This window comes from Bos indicus x Bos taurus, chromosome 11, assembly GCF_003369695.1.
Source record: "Bos indicus x Bos taurus breed Angus x Brahman F1 hybrid chromosome 11, Bos_hybrid_MaternalHap_v2.0, whole genome shotgun sequence".
Classification (NCBI taxonomy): domain Eukaryota; kingdom Metazoa; phylum Chordata; class Mammalia; order Artiodactyla; family Bovidae; genus Bos; species Bos indicus x Bos taurus.
In genome coordinates this window covers 41,101,998-41,117,207 of record NC_040086.1, presented here as the reverse complement: position 1 = coordinate 41,117,207, position 15,210 = coordinate 41,101,998, and the positions used below count along the sequence as shown (strand labels likewise).

The 15,210-nt window shown below is 40.7% G+C and overlaps 1 long non-coding RNA gene across 7 annotated transcripts in view; it reads right to left on the bottom strand.

Annotated features, from left to right (window-relative positions):
• LOC113901227 overlaps positions 1–15,210 on the bottom strand; it is a 688,350-nt gene that overhangs the window by 357,350 nt on the left and 315,790 nt on the right. For 6 of the 7 annotated variants that reach the window (XR_003513357.1, XR_003513358.1, XR_003513361.1 and 3 more), the window contains exon 4: positions 7,845–7,954. The exons of the other annotated variant lie outside the window; for it this stretch is intronic. This is a non-coding gene — a long non-coding RNA (uncharacterized LOC113901227). The remainder of the gene's footprint in view (positions 1–7,844; positions 7,955–15,210) is intronic. 7 annotated transcript variants of the gene reach the window in all.

Here is a 15,210-nt window from a genome sequence, read left to right as displayed (position 1 = left end):
CTAGCTCCTCACTTCCTAAATTCTTCTCCTTTAAAAGACACTGAAAATGTCCACACCTACCACACAGTATTATATAAGAATCACAGCAGGTTAAAACAAAGAGTTAATTTATTTCATCTTACATACTTGGAGTTGAGAGTCACTTGAATTACACATGTAAATAGATGCAAACATATGTAAATCAGGGTATCTCCAGATAAACGGAGTGGGGGAAAAAAAACCTTATAGTATTAGTAATATTCTGGGATTTTGTGGTGTTTTAAAATAAATTATTTCCTTCCTTCAATTCCAAATGTAAGTAGCTATCTCAGTCTTGACTGAATGAAACCAAAAGTTACCAGACTTTAAAGAACAATGGTTTGTTTTTTTTTTAAAGATTGAACCAGATTTTAGTCACATTGAGATCGTGCTATATTTCAATTTTAATCATTACATCTTAAACACAACTCTCCCAGGAAAAACTAAAACTTTATTAATAGAGGACAAAGGAATTCTCCAAATAGATCTCAGCTTTAGGTCTGACAATAACATAATTAAAACTGCTTCTGAGAGCAGGAAGGGTAACAATACATTGCAGAAAGGTGAAGGTGATAGACAAAAAAAAAAAAAAAAAAACAGAGTTCTTGGTTATTATTTTCAATAATAGTAACATGTATTTCAGTATTTTTGCATACATTATCTCACTCTACTTCCAAAATCAATCCTCAGCCTTGTCGCAATTGATTTTGTTCTTACAGCAATGTCTTGAGGCAGTAAAAACAGTCTTATCCCCTGTTTGGATATGGCTTCTTGAGTTCTAGTCCTGGTGTGTTACGTCTTTCTTTGCATAGAGAACATATGATTCTAGCCACCTCCTGGATAATCGCACCAAGAACGAAGACACCTCACCCTTACATGTCTGTGTCACACACAATTATTCCCTATAAAACCTGTCCTTTGGGAGTGCCTTTTCCTTCATGGCAACTGTTGTCTCACTTGGCAGACAGAACATCAAGTCATACTCAAAACCTCTCTCTTTCCCAATTGTACCTTCAACTTAACAGGCACTAAGTTATTTGCAGATGCCTTTAAAAAAATCAGACCCAATCTTTCACAGTAACAGAGGGAGAATCACCCCTAGTGATGGCTATCTGGAAATCATAGCCTCCCACTAATACCCTCACTCTCCCTTGGGAAACTCATGCTAAGTACTGTTACCAAGAACAGGAGCCCCCATGGAGTGATTTAGCCCAACATGGAAACAACTTTTCTTCCATTCCTCAAAGCCCAGCTGAGACAAAATTCCACTAAGCAAAGATAATAGAAAGGAAATAAATACAAGAATAACAAGTGACTGGATAGTCTAATGTATGAAATACAGATCAGTCATTTTTAGCATGGAGTCCTCTGGGAATGACTGAGCCTTCCTAGCTCCCAAATTGCAGCCATCAGTAGGTGGTCCTTCCCATCCCTGAAAAGTGGCCAAAAATCCCCAGCACAGTGGTCTCGCATAAAGGGCTGATCTGAAAGAACGAGATCTGAGAGAGACTCGTCTTCTTCCAGCTGGGTGCAATCCTTCCTATGAACTTCATCTCCCTACGTGAGGACCTCAACTTCCTAAATGTCCGTTAGGGAGACCACTGCAGCCTCCCACACTCGCAGAGTCCTGAGATTACCTTACAGTCTCAAAAGAACTCAGCAGTCAAAATCCAGCACTATAAATCTAACACAGGGTTTGTACATATGTGGTGGCAGGAGGTCTGTTCTTCATCCAAGTCCAGTATTTTCAAAATATCTCTCAACTCTGTCCTTTTCTCACTACCAATCCGCCCAAAGTCAGTCATTTCTATTTTCTTTCATAATAATGTCTATGACGTTTTTTAAAACGATAAATTGTAATTCATGTTCATTTTAAAAAATCTGCGAAGACATAGAGAATGGACTTGTAGACACAGTGAGGGAAGGAGGGGGGATGAATTGTGAGAGTAACATGACATATATACACTACCATGTGTAAAATAGATCATGGGAAGCTGCTTTATAGCACAGGGAGCTCAGCTTGGTGCTCTGTGAGGACTGGCCTGGTTGGGGCGGGGGGTGGGGTAGGGGGAGGTGGGAGGGAGGCTTCCGAGGGAGGGGATGGATATATGTATACTTGTAGTCGATTCATGTGGTTGTACATCAGAAACCAACACAATATTACAAAGCAATTATCCTTCAATTAAAAGCAAATTAAAAAATAAAGAAATCTGTAAAATAATCTGAAGCCCAAAGACAAAACCAGAAGTCATCCATATTCCTATGATCTCCACCATGTCTTATCTGAATGCACACAGTGGTTCAGATAAGACCACTTATCTGATTCCAATTTCTCCCCACTACCATGCAGCCACAATATTGCCTCTGCCTTACATTCACTTCACATGCATTGCTGCTGCTGCTGCTAAGTCGTTTCAGTCGTGTCCGACTCTGTGGGACTCCACAGACCGCAGCCCACCAGGCTCCCCGGTCCCTGGGATTCTCCAGGCTAGAACACTGGAGTGGGTTGCCATTTCCTTCTCCAATGCATGAAAGTAAAAAGTGAAAGTGAAGTCGCTCAGACATGTCTGACTCTTAGCCAAACCCATGGACTGCAGCCTACCAGGCTCCTCCATCCATGGGTTTTCCAGGCAAGAGTACTAGAGTGGGGTGCCACTGCCTTCTCCATCACATGCATTGAACGTAGCTTAATGCGGCAAGATCTTTTACTGATTACCTCACTTTGCTGAAAAAGATTCAGATCTCTTCACAGAGGTCACAGTTATTTTACTCCCCTACTTGAAAACCTGTGGCTCCTTCACTGCCTTTGGAACACACTCCAAGCACCTTAGAACAACAGCTCAGCTCCTTTTCAACAGACACTGTCAGATGAACTGCCCAACCCATGAACTGCCCATCCTCATGCCTCTCGCGCCTCTGTGCATTTTGTCATCCGGCCACAGCGCATCCACTGCGATGTTTCCAGGCATGTCTCTGCTCTCACAAACACTATTTCCTTTACCTGCATCCCCATCTCCTACACAGGCACACACACCACCAGCAGCACCACCACCACACCATCACCACGCTGGAAAGATAGTGAGCGCCCAAGAAATATATGTTAAATAAAACAAATAAAATATTACATTATCCTGGGTTCACCTGAGATCAAGAAATGTAGATGTGTACAAAGCACTCAAAAGTTAAAATGACCCTTTGAGGAAGATAGGTAAGGTTGGAACATATGCTTTACAAGTTATATGCACAAAGATTTTTTTCTCATCAAGTACAACACCAGGTGAAGTGCCTCTTGGAAGACACAGGGTGGAAGGGATGTCATGGTCTCTTGTTAGGAAGAGCTAGTTGGAAGAAATTCCACAATTATGCCAATATATTTACCTGGAGAGGTTGGGATTTCAGAGACGTATGGCCTAAACAGAATGCTTTTGGCAGATGGTACTAGGAGGCTATTCCTCGCAAAAATGAAATGTATGGAAAAGTTGAGGTAAAACTGGTATTCTGAGTCGAATAAGCAAGGATGCCCATAAACACCAGGGAGGAGAGACTGGGGCATGAATGGGCTTGGAGATTGTTCAAAGAATCTGCCATTTTAAGACTTTCTGCAGTTGATAGGAACATCTTAAATGTCCTCTATGAAAAAAAAATTTTTTTTTCATTCATTATTAAGTCTTGCAGTTGCACAACTGTCTTAAAGTCATCCAACACTTGGTGCACATCTCCTTCACTATGTCTTTGGCTTTGCTCTGGCCCTTCACTCCTGACTCATTCTCTCCTCCCCAAGGTACTCCATCCTCAGCTCTGTAGTCTCCGTGAGAAGCTGACCCTCTGTTTCATCTTCTGGCTGGCACCTCCCCTCATCCCCCCTGGCTTGGCACTGCTAACATAGACTCCTGTGGAACATTTGGGATTCTGATATTCTTGACTTGGTGCCGGGTCCTCTGTCTTACTCTGCTACATGGGCTGGTGGAGATATTCCAAGGATATTCCTACCTTCACTGTCCTGTAGACATGGATGGGTCAATGGAAAACTTTAAGGAAAAGTTTGAAAACCTGTCTCACTATGAAGTACTTGTATGGGAGGATATGAGCATACTTATCATGTAATTACTTTCAAAAACAGATTTTAGGAAGGAGAAACTGATGATTTTTAGATGGACAACACCACCAAAGAGAAGGATCCCACTAACTTCACCACTGCTCTGACCTCATCCCTTTCTCTCTCCCCTCTAGGTCTTCACACCATCACTCGTCACTGCTCATCTTTAGTAGTTCTCCTGGCTCCTTTTCCTCCATCTACAAATAAGCATAAAGCTACCAGATTCTTTAAAATAAACAAACAATCCTGCCCTTTCATGAGCACAGTTTTTTTTTTTTTTCTCCTCTGTCCATGGGATTCTCCAGGTAAGAATATTGGAGTGGGTAGCCATTCCCTTTTCCAGGGGATCTACCTGACCCAGGGATTGAACCAAGGTCTCCTGCATTGCAGGCAGATTCTTTACTGTCTGAGTCATGGGGGGGGGGGGGGGGGGGCGGGGAAAGGGCGCTTAATGAAGAGTAGTTTATAATAATTTTCTCCCTGTCTTTTTCATATATCAAAACTTTCATTTCTGTCCTTCCTTCAAAGTCTATGGAATATAGAATCACTATCACTTTTCTAAGGGAACCACATTTCCACCTGCCCACCAGCAAACTGATTGATTATACTCTGAAAATTAGTATATTAAATGATAGTGTTAGCCTTGTCTATACCTTCTGATTGTAAATATGATAGTAATATCCTCATCTTACAGATTGTGGAGATCATTGTGTTAATACAGTCTAGCCCAAAACACAGACATTAGTCCTGTTCCCATTGTGCTTACCGCAAGCCCTTGGACTATAAGTTGCCTCCTCCAGCTTCTGTAGCCTAAATGACTGGACAACTTATATGAATAGTTTCTGAATAGTGCATTGGTTTTCTTAGAGGTGGCTGAGTCCCTTTGTTCTAACTCATTTTTAATAATTGCTTCCACTTGGGGACTAGACTATACATCCCATGTCTATCACCACTGACTTCTCCAAAATGATCAAGTCAAGACTCCATGCATCTTTACTACCAATGATCAGCATCCTTCTGCTTCTATGACTGGATTCATTTTCATTCTGTATTTGGTCATTCATGGCAGCCTTAGAGCTCAGGTGGTTCCATCCCACTAGCCCTTTATCAAGTATGGCCTTGGTTCCCTCTTTCTATTGACTGTGAAAGTCACCCAGTCATGTCTGACTCTTTGCGACCCCATGGACTATACAGTCCATGCAATTCTCCAGGCCAGAATACTGGAGTGTGTAGCCTTTCCCTTCTCAAGGGGATCTTCTCAACCCAGGAATTGAACCCAGGTCTCCCGAATTGCAGGCAGATTCCTTACCAGCTGAGCCACAAGGGAAGCCCTTCTATTGATTGCTGAGGTCCAAGAACACTTTCAACAATGGCAGCATCTGAACTGTGCTATATACAACCTACCTCATTGCATTTTCTTTCCAAAGCAAATTATCTTGATGTCCCTGTCTCTGTTTATGAGAGTTGGCTCAAAATGGAGTCAGCTTCCCATTTCTTTCCCTCCATATTTCTAGCCTGTTTTCAAGTTTACAGACTCCCTCATCACATTCAACCATTCTCTTTCCTACATTCTCACTTTCCCTAGTAGAGTTGGGGTCCATATTACCTTGCAGGCTATTGGCAAAGACCTTTCCTGGACACCTCCCACCAACTCCAACTTTTTTCCTGTTCTGCTTCCAATCTTTCTCAAGTATAGTTTCCATCACATCTATCTCATATTTAATAACTTTTAGAGGTGGCCCATTCTCACCCATTTAGAAAAAAATTAATATGCCTGGTATTTGAAGTCTTTCCCAAATACTCCAAACGTATTTCATGCTCAGTTCATATAGTGCTGCTAACCAACCTTTCCCTAACCTGCTTCCCTTTCCCATCTCTGTGCCTCTGTTTGTACTGTTATCTCTGCCTGGAGTATCCTCATCTCCATTAATAAAAATACTGCCTATCCTTCCAGGTTCTTTATATGAAATCTCTCTAGATTTTCTTAAGCAAAAGTGATTACTCCTGCTTTTAAACTCCTGTAACATCTGATTTATCCCTCTCCTACAGCTCTTAGAATTCTTCCTGAATCCTATCTCTTTACACCCTAGTATTATCCATCATGAAGGGCTTTAATCTCCCTGAGGGTAGATAAGGTAGGCAAAATTATAAAATGATTCCTGGTGACTGGTATACATACAGCTCCAAGTTATTCAATCAAGCACTAATGTAAGTACTGCTGTGAAGATTTTGCAAATGGAATTAAGGCCCCAAATCAGTTGACATTAAAATAGATTATCTGGGTGGGCATAAAATACTCACCTGAGCCCTTTAAAGGCACAAAACTTTCTTCATTAGAAAGGAAAGTCAGAGTGTCCAGGTACCCAGGGAATGTAAGACTTGAGAAATTCTTATTGCTGGTTTTAAAACAGAGGGAGCTACATAGCAAGGAATGCAGGAAGCGTCAGCCTTCAGTAAAAAAGTCAGAGAGAATATAAGGACCTCAGTCCTGCAACCACAAAGAACTGAATTCTACCAAGAATGATCTGGAAGTGGGTTCTTTCCCAGAGCCCATGTACAGAAATATGACCTAGCTGACAGCTTGATTTTACCCTAGTGAAACTCTGAGCAGAGAACCTAGCCACAGTGTGCTAAACTTCTGACCTACAAAAGCTAATGAGTGGGTGTTGATTTAAGCTCTAATGCATTTGTGGTAATTTATAAAACAGCAATAAAAACTAATACAGCAGGCATAATATCTCACTCATGTTATTATATCCAACAATGCTAAGCTGAGTGAGTTGTACAGAAGATTGTAGCAATAAATATTTACCTTTCAACTGCAAAAAAAAAAAAAATATTTGAGATATAATCCCATCAGCAAGAACAAATAGGCTTAGTAAAAGGCAAAAGGGATGAAATCTTTTTGCCTTTTACTAAGGAGAATTTGCGGAGAAGGCAATGGCACCCTACTCCAGTACTCTAGCCTGGAAACTACCATGGATGGAGGATCCTAATAGGCTGCAGTCCATGGGGTCGCTAAGGGGCAGGCAGGACTGAGCGACTTCACTTTCACTTTTCACTTTTCACTCCCATGCATTGGAGAAGGAAATGGCAACCCACTCCAGTCTTCTTGCCTGGAGAATCCCAGAGATGGGGGAGCCTGGTGGGCTGCCGTCTATGGGGTCACACAGAGTTGGACACGACTGAAGTGACTTAGCAGCAGCAAGGAGAATTTGGGAAATTCTTAATTTATCAACTCTGATAAGGCCACCTTGGAGTACATTTTGAAATTCCTGAACGTAAGTTCCTAGAATAAACTCAGTTCTGAAAATCTGTCTTGTTTTTTCAAAAGAAATTTATTTTAAGAAATACACAATTTGGGCCATTTGCTGAAAAACACTCCTGGTGACATTACTGAACGGGCACCTCGTTCCATATACCTATGACTACAGTTAAGGTCCTTGCCATCTGCATTTCCAAACCTAGGACTTCAGCTTTTAAATAAAACGACTAATTCTTCCTTTCAATAGGACCACTCTCTTCCTGCTAATTTCTTAAAATGGTTTTTCTCTCTTTTGATCTCAAAATGTGACCAGACTTGAACACTGTTGACATTTAAACGTCATATTAATCTTCTTTTTTTTTTACTTTCAAGTGAAATGCTACATCTAAAGCTCTTTGCTCTACACCTGCTACGGACTCTGAGGAGGAGGAAGCAGCTGCCCAGCACACACAGAGAGAGACCCACCTTCACAGCCAAGTTCTCCATCTGAAGAGTCCCAAGGGTCCCGGTGAGTCACTTAAATTCAGCTTTCTCATTGGCTCCCAACACTGACCCCTCAGAGCTGCTGTCATGTTCTAATGAGAAAGGAAGAACAAAAGACCTTGAAGAGTGTAGTGGGAACAGCTATGATTATCCTAAGGGACTCCTGCCCTTCCCATTGGCCTGTATACTCTAGTAATTCTTTTCAATGAAACTATGGCAAGATTCATAGGCAGACAACATGTACATTGGCCCATCCATAACTCTTGCCTTGGTACAGTCAGACTATTATTTACCCAATAAACCATAACTGCAGTGGAGGCCCAATAATTCAGCATCTGAGAGGGATCTGCTGCAGAAGAAGTTATTACGGTCCATCAGATCAAAAATTCACTTTTAAAGAAGTGTTCAAATACAGATGTACACAATGGGCTAAAATTATTACAGACTATTTTGCCAAATAATACACATTTTCAAAATTACTGTAGTGCTTATCATACACCTCACTGTGTGTTTATCCCACACACAGAAGGGCTTTTTTTTTTTAATGAAAGAAAATAAAAGGGGGGAAAAAAGGACATAAACCACCATTTCAAAATATAAAGATTATATTACAAATGAAGAGAAGCCCCAAAATCTAAAAGGTAAAGACAGGTATTTCTTTCTAATTCATATTGTGTAGGTTGTTTTTATTATTATTACTTTCTTTTTTTTTTTACCCCTCAAGTCTCATCAGCTGAAAAGACACTGTCAGCCTTCACTCCCAATGTTCTGCATGTTTTCTGTTTGTGTTATTTTAAAAGGTCTGAACAAAGAGCTTGCTGTATTGCAGGCAATTTGGAAAACCACTAAAGTTACAATAGACAGTGAATATCTTTGCTTCTTGCAGTTTCGCTCCACAGAAAGAAAGGAAGGTATCCCTCTCTGATGTCTGTCTTGTTTTGTTTTGGTAATCACTCCTGCACGTGGTGTGTACATACAGAACGACAGAGGCTCAGGTTCATGAGAATCATAAGAAAATGACTCAAAATCCTTAATGTTAAAAGGCTTGATTAGGATAAATAGTTCAAATTTCATAAGATGTAAATAATTGCAATCTATCAAAAGTCTATTTGTATTAATTAAAGTTTTCCATTTAGGGGTAGGAGAGTATGCACTAAAAATGAAACTTCCATTCTACAATCCAAGTGAACCCTGGAAATATCCATATAATGGTTTTGTGTGTGTGTGTGTGCATTTCTCACCTCTTTCACCAAGTTGTTCCCTCTCTTTTCTTTCTCTCTGTCTCACACTCTCTCTCCCTCCCTCTCCTTTTTCTTTTTCCTTTTCTCTCTCTCTCCATCTCTCCCCTCATCTCTCTGTCATACCCCCTCTTTCTCTTATACACATAGAGAAACCAGTAGACTAATTAGAGTGCCCCTAACTTTTTTTGTTTGCTTTGATTCAGGAGGCCAAATGGCATTACATAGCCTATCCTCATCCATTTTAGGATTTTTCAAAGAATGTCTTCATATATTTTTCTTACTATTTTATGAAAGAACCAAAATCAGAACCTGCTTTTTCACTCCTTCTTTCCTCTTTTATCAGGATCAGTATATTTTTTTTTCCCTGCCTAGAAATGATCCCTTCAAAAAGTCAGCAAAATATTTTGGCTGTCTTCAGCAGTGCTTTGGGCTTCTCTGTTACAAATTGTATAAACATTTTCCAGACAGGGGAATTTGAAGGGTTTAAATTATTTTTTTTTTAATGATGTCTGTATTCTAGCACATTCACATTTGCAAGAGGAAGATGGAGGCAAGGAAAGCTACCACAGAACATAATATGTCTGGAATCAGAGGACTATTGAGCACTATGCAAATCTGAGAAGGGAAAATATCTTCCTCATACATTATCTACAGCAAGGATTCTGAGTTTCCCAGGCTGATGAAACAAATGCTCTTGCTGGATGTGGTCTGTCATTCATATTGAGCTCACATATTTTACTTCCTGAAACCAAACAAACACTGATAAACTACTTCAGTGAGCCTTTAATCAAAATTTCGGCAGCACGCAGTTGGCAACAGAAAGATCGGTCTGTGGAGCCTGAAACCCTTTCATCATCAAATATACAGAAATAATAATTATATTTATCGGTTTGGTTCAGGCTGCACACCAAGATTTAGCCTTGCCCTAAGGACAGAGAAATCATCAGGCATTTGTCATCTCTAAAGGAAAAAAAAAAATCCTTAATAACTGAGAGGTTAAATGGTTCTCAATAGTTGTGGGACTGAGAAAAAGGTAATAAAAATAATACATTACTTTTAACATTTTCCCCTTGTAATGCCATAACAAGCTGTGTTGTGTACTAACCAATTAGCACCTCCAATAATAACCCTGAAAGCACCAGTTAAGCATCTAGGCTGACCAGTGAAATTTTTTTGAGGGAATAAACTGTCCCATGATTCTGCTTTTCATCCTTTCAGGAGCTGTTTGTCTATGTAAACATATTTCAATACAACTTATTCCCCAAACAGTTGAAAATCTGATCAAATGAATAAAGGCATCAAGTTTGAAACACATTTTATGGTGGCAATAATGTATCTTAATTTGGAGTCTACAAAAGCAAAAACAGACCAGAGCCTGGTGAACTGCAGTTACTTGGTTCTGAATCCAGGAAGCTGGAGTGAAGGAATGGGGTGGATGAGTCAGAAGAGGAGGGAAAGAAAAGTCAGAGTGAGTCTTGAGCTGATTATCACTGTGGACACCTCAGGCTTATTCCCTTTGCGACCCCTAAGGAACTGGGAAGAAATGAAACTCAGAACTGTTTCTCTGCAGGATTAGAAGGTGGGGCACCTACCCTCTGATCCAGTTCACAGCTGAGTCGCCCTGACCCGGGAGCTCTGGGTCCCCGTCTTTCATGGCTCCACCTTAAACTAAGGCCTGGGAGAAAACCCTGCGGTAGAGAAGCTGAGGGCAGCTGGACGTAGGAAGCCAAATGCAAGCACAGGGATTGCTTACTGGGGCTGAGGGCAACAAGGGAATGAGGATCGGGGCAGCTACATAGTTCTTGCTGTAGAATCACTTAAAGAGATCATTTTAGGTTCCTCTCAAAAACTAAGCTATCAAGCCATGAAAAGACATGGAGGAAACGTAAATGTGTATTACTAAGTGAAAGAAGCTAATCTTAAATGGCCACATACTCTATGATTCCAATTACATGATAGTCTGGAAAAGGCAAAACTATGAAGACAGTAAAAGGATCAGAGGTTGTCAGGGGATGCGGGAGGTGGTAGGTCAGGGAAAGGGAATAGGGGAAAATTCACTGTATGATATTATAATGTCCAGTTAGAACTGGACATAGAACAACAGACTGGTTCTAAATTGGAAAGGAGTACATCAAGGTTGTATATTGTCAACCTGTTTATTTAACTTATATGCAGAGTACTCATGAGAAACATTGGGCTGGACAAAGCACAACCTGGAATCAAGATTGTTGGGAGAAATATCAATAACCTCAGATATGCAGATGACACCACCCTTATGGCAGAAAGTGAAGAGGAACTAAAGAGCTTCTTGATGATGGTGGTGAAAGAGGAGCCTGAAAAAGTTGGCTTAAAGCTCAACTTTCAGAAAACGAAGATCATGGCATCTGGTCCCATCACTTCATGGCAAATAGATGGGGAAGCAATGGAAACAGTGACAGACTTTATTTTTGGGGGCTCCAAAATCACTGCAGATGGTGACTGCAGCAATGAAATTAAAAGACGCTTACTCCTTGGAAGAAAAGTTATGACCAACCTAGAGAGCATATTAAAAAGCAAAGACATCACTTTGCCAACAAAAGTCCATCAAGGCTATGGTTTTTCTAGTAGTTATGTACGGATGTGAGAATTGGACTATAAAGACAGCTGAGCGCTGAAGTATTGATGCTTTTGAACTGTAGTGTTGGAAAAGACTCTTGAGAGTCCCTTGGACTGCAAGGAGATCCAACCAGTCCATCCTAAAGGAAATCAGTCCTGAATATTCATTGGAAGGACTGATGCTGAAGCTGAAATTGCAATCCTTTGACCACCTGAGGCAAAGAACTGACTCTTTGGAAAAGACTCTGATGCTGAGAAAGATTGAAGGCGGGAGGAGAAGGGGTGACAGAGGGTGAGATGGATGGATGGCATCACTGACTCAATGGACATTAGTTTGAGTAAACTCCGGGAGTTGGTGATGGACAGGGAGGACTGGCGTGCTACAGTCCCTGGGGTTGCAAAGAGTCAGACATGACTGAATGACTGAACTGATATTATAATGACAGATACGTAATTTTACATTCGTCCCAATCCATAGAATGTACACCAAAAGTGAACTGTAATGTAAGCTATGGACTTTAGGTTACTATGATGTGTCAGTGTATCAATAGGTTCATCAGCTGTAACAAGTGCATCAATCACACTAGTAGGAGATGTTGATTTCTAGTTGGGGGGCAGGGGGACAGGGGGCCCTGTGCATGGTGGGCTGGGAGTACATGGGAAATCTCTGTACCTTCTCAGCTTCCCTATGAACCTAAAGTGCTCTTAAAAAATAAAAAAAATAAAGTCTTAATTTTAAAAAGTAAATGTAAGAGCACTGAGTACAGTAATTAACAGTAAATATATAAATACAGTAAAGCACAGTAAAGATTATTTATGTGGGATTACCTTTGCAAAACACATATATTCAGAGGAAGTCTTTATTATCCCCCACTCCATGTGCCTCAAGACAAATACCACCACTCTCCTTTCCTAATTTTCCTTCTCATGTCTTCTTTGTCCTATTTTTCTTCTTACTTTCTTCTTACCTCAATAGTGTTTCTTTCTCCTCCATTCCATAAACTGCCACTAAAGTAGTTTTGGGTCATTTGATTATTAGAATATGAGTTAATAAAAAAGCAAGCAGATCTGTCTTACTTGTCACATTTAATATTGGAAAAACATCTAAAAAAATCTTCTTTGGTCTATTTATAGAGAGGGAGGAAGCAGGGAAGGAGGGAAACGAGGAAAAGGAGAAAGAGAGGAAGAATAAGGACGGAGGGAAGAAGGGAAAGAAGGTAGGAAGAGTGGATGGAAAGATGGGAGGGAGGGAGAGAGGAAGCAATGAAAGAAGGGGTCTTTGAGACCTTCTTTGCAATGTTTCCTGGTTCAGTTATGGTGTATCCTCTAATCCCATCACTTTGGGATATATTAATATTTGCCTATTTTGACACTTTTCCTGGCCAAACATTCCCACCAGCTTCATTATACTGAATCTAGCAGTCATTAGGGTCTCCTGTTAGAACTTACTACAATATCTACAGTTGCCACATCTCTAATTTAAGAGGACACACACCTGCTTTAATTACAGAGCCCTTGAGAGATAACAAGATATAAGTAACATGACCAGATGAGAGTCAATTGCTGAAATTGTTTCCTGATAAAATGTATTTAGCTCCAGAGGCTAAAGCTCACTAACTCATTCCTATACAGCATCAAGATGTCAACAGGCACATGGCTACTGGGAATAATTGAAATGCCTCTCTTCATTGAAAAACTGCCCATACAGTAAACAAAGCCCACAAGACATGGCAGTAGATGTGCAGAGTCATTTCTGGCTTGCTCTGTCATCGGCAGAGACTGTGAACGTGGGAAAACTGCAGCAGCTTCTGCCAGGGTAGATAGTATCCCACATTTCTGTCTCCTCAGCGGATACCATCTTGTGGACCTAACAACCACTCTTGGGGTTTAGCCCTCAGTTTTTTGCTATGTCTTTGTTAATTTATGTTTTATATAACCTTGAAAAGACTAACAAAAATGTGTTTCATTGGTTTTCAATCTGCAGCCTTTTATTAATGGGTGAAAGGTTGAGTGACATTACACACGGGCCATGAACTATAGTACAGCATTCAAGGCCTTTCCCAACTCTACATCATCTCATCTCTAGAAGACTCCTGTCGTTTAGCAGGTCTGATTATCACCAGCCTATCTCACTGTAAGAGTCAGGCTAGGACTCAGCGTTTGAGCCAAAAGACTTTATTTCACGCTCACACAAAGTCTGCTGCAGTTTCTAACACCTTTCCAAAGCAGCGACCAGCACAAAGTGACTCAGAGATACAAGTTGCTTCCATCTGGGGTTTCTCCATCCTAACCAGGGGCCTCCAGAATTACTCTAACCGGGGGAGAGAGAACTGGAGGGTCACACACTGACTCCCGAATGCATTGCTTATAACAGCGGACCCAACCTTTGGGCACCAGGGACCGGTTTCGTAGAAGACAATTTTTCCACAGATGGCGGGGGGGATGGTTTCGGGATGACTCAAGCACATGACACCTATTGTGTGCTTTATCTCTATTATTATTACATCAGCTCCACCTCAGATTATCAGGCATTAGATCTCGAAGTTTGGGAACCCCTGGACCAAAAGGAAAACATGTCGGTTCATGGCCCACAGGCCAGAATTAGCAATGCTGCATTGCTAGTTGGGAAAGGCCTGGGATATAAAAAGGGGCTCTCAGATACTCAGGAAACAGTAAATGTCTTTGCTACACTTATTAATACATTCTTCACACCCACAGCAAAGTAATATTCCTCAAAAACTATTTTTATCCTATTCTTTCCTCTATAAAAAGCTTAGGAAGATTTTCACAGCACCTGGCATTTTTATATGACTTAACATTTAGTCATCTTTTCCCAATGTGTTTAAGTCTTCAAGAGGCCATAATTAAAATGATATTTTTGAAAGAGGTAATAGTGTGGTCATGATTAAGATTCTGCAGTTTTGGCATAAGGTCAAAGTTCTGGAAAGAAAAAGATCATAAGATCGAGGAGAGCAGAGCCTACGTCTGTCTTCTCAGTCACTGACTTTTCATCATTATCACCTATTACAGTATCAGGAAGTATTTTTAAAGTCTAATTGTACCGTGTAAGTTCCCCTGCAGCTAGTTCTAGCTCCTAAAGCAAACCCAACCTCCTTTCCACTAGCAGTGACCTTCTTAGGTGTCCTCTTCTGCTTCTCTCTGACACTGACTCCCACATACACAATCATAAGTATAACAATGATGAACACAACTTGGATTTACAACTTACAAGGCACTTCCACATATACTATTTGTGAGCCATTAACTCTTCTATAAGATAAGCCAAGTAGGTATAATTATTCTACTTTACAGATGAAGAAGCAGAATGTCAGAAACATTAAATGTTTCATATTTCTTCTGACTTTCAGTCCACGGTTCTTTTCACCATCCCCATATTCATAAGAATGTGGGCCGACATGCTGTTCACTCTATGCTGTTCATAGCTTTGCTCTAGTCTGCTCTGCTCCACCCTGCCTACCGTGTTTCCTTTTTCCTTTCTCCAAGACCTGGTT